The sequence below is a fragment of the Sinocyclocheilus rhinocerous genome, unplaced genomic scaffold (genome assembly GCF_001515625.1).
Source record: "Sinocyclocheilus rhinocerous isolate Xijiao unplaced genomic scaffold, SAMN03320098_v1.1 scaffold2050, whole genome shotgun sequence".
NCBI lineage: Eukaryota > Metazoa > Chordata > Actinopteri > Cypriniformes > Cyprinidae > Sinocyclocheilus > Sinocyclocheilus rhinocerous.
In genome coordinates this window covers 81,307-83,517 of record NW_015661574.1, presented here as the reverse complement: position 1 = coordinate 83,517, position 2,211 = coordinate 81,307, and positions in this window count along the sequence as shown.

Here is a 2,211-nt window from a genome sequence, read left to right as displayed (position 1 = left end):
TAATTAATAAAATAACGGGAAAATTCTATATTTTTCTATATAACTTTGTTGCTTTCAAAAACAAACAAACAAGAGCTTCATATCCTTTGTAAGAACTGTTAAGTATATTCTGCAAAGTTAAAGAATTTATGCCAACAGAAATTAAATAGTTTTTAATTTAATTCTTTCCCTTTCATATGCCATACAATTGATTATTAAATGCTCTATAGTTTCTGGAAGTCCACATTTATTGCACTGACCAGAACCATGTTTCCCTATCATTTGAAGTGATTTGTTGAGGGCAGAATGACCAATTCTCAGACAAGAAATTACTGTATCTTCCTTTCTGTTGCCATAACTAATTCTAACTAAACCAACTTGTTTTTGTATATTATACAGATGACAACCTTTATTTCCTTTATCCCACCGCTCCTGCCACATATTTGTAATAGCTGTTTTAATTAAGCCCTTCATTTCAGATTTACCCAAAGGTATTTCTAAATCAGTAACATTATGTTTAAGGGCCTGTTTGGCTATCTTGTCCACATCCTCGTTACCCTCCACACCAACATGAGCCGGCACCCATAAAAATACTGCTAAAAGTCTCATTTGGCAAATTCTATACAGATTTTGTAAAATTTCTATTAATATATCTGGTCTTGAATCCGATTTTCCACTTATTTAACTAGTAAGAACTGAAAACGAATCTGAGCAAATTACTACAGCAGATGGTTTAACTTCTTCTTTCTTTAGCTCCTGCTGTTCCTGTACAAATAAACCTATTACTGCCCCCATCAGGTTATACGCTGACCCTGATGACAGCACGTCCGACTAATTTCGGCGAATCGGTTCTTTCGATTCAGTGATTCTTTTACGTTATGACTTATCACATGCTCCCCCGACATCCCGGCGAGACATGTTAACTGCTCTAAACGTCAGTTTAGATGTCTTCAATAAAGCCAAATGTAGATCAATTATGCTTTATTTATAAGGGCATTCATTATTATTTAATATGTCCCAGTTTGTATGATTCTTCTTATGAATGAATGATGCATTTATATAGCGCTTTATTGTGTATTGCTGTACACCCAAAGCGCTTTACAATCATATGAGGGGGTCTCTCCTCCACCACCTGTGTGCAGCATCCACCTGGATGATGCGACGGCAGCCACAGTACAACGGCGCCAGTGCGCTCACCACACACCAGCTATAGGTGGAGAGGAGAGAGAGATAGAGCCAATTCAGTGGATGGGGATTATTAGGAGACCATGATTGACAAGGGGCAGTGGAGGGAATTAGACCGAGATGGTCCTCACTGCAGAACACAAGATCCAGGGGATCCAGATCCAACTCCTCCCACCTTACATATACCTAAACCTACCTGTCTCCACTTTGATTCTGATGCTGACATATATGCTAGGCAACCATAATCTAACGATGCTCTTAAAAGAGCCTGATAGATGTTAATGAGCTATGCCCTGCTTAAGCGCTCTTCTTTAGCTCCTTCTTCTTCTTTGACGTTTAATGGCGGTTGGCAAACCAGCTTAGGTGCATATTCCGCCACCTACTGGGATGGAGTGTGAGGCGTTGATATCAGAAGAGACAGAAAAAAAATAATAATAAAATAACGGGAAAATTCTATATTTTTCTATATAACTTTGTTGCTTTCAAAAACAAACAAACAAGAGCTTCATATCCTTTGTAAGAACTGTTAAGTATATTCTGCAAAGTTAAAGAATTTATGCCAACAGAAATTAAATAGTTTTTAATTTAATTCTTTCCCTTTCATATGCCATACAATTGATTATTACATGCTCTATAGTTTCTGGAAGTCCACATTTATTGCACTGACCAGAACCATGTTTCCCTATCATTTGAAGTGAGGGCACATGGCGGCTATGGTAGTGACGGAGGGACATCTGTGGGTGAACCTAGCAGATATCGGGAAAAAAGAGAGGGGCTTTCTTCTTGATGCGCCGGTTTCGCCTTCCGTATTTTTGGTACCTCCTTTGAGACGGTGGTCGAGAAGTTCAGGGAGGCAAAGGCGCGTTCAGCCGCCTTCACGAAGGTCCAGGTCCAAGCCCAAACAACCCAGGGGTCCTGGCCCGTCTCGGTTTGAGGATCAGAGACGGGCACAGAAGGCTAGTGGGTAGGGGTAGGAAGAATCGCGGGTCAAAGGAAGGTAGGTAAAAGACCTAAGGGATGTGATCCAGACAGGGCGTCAGCGCTTTT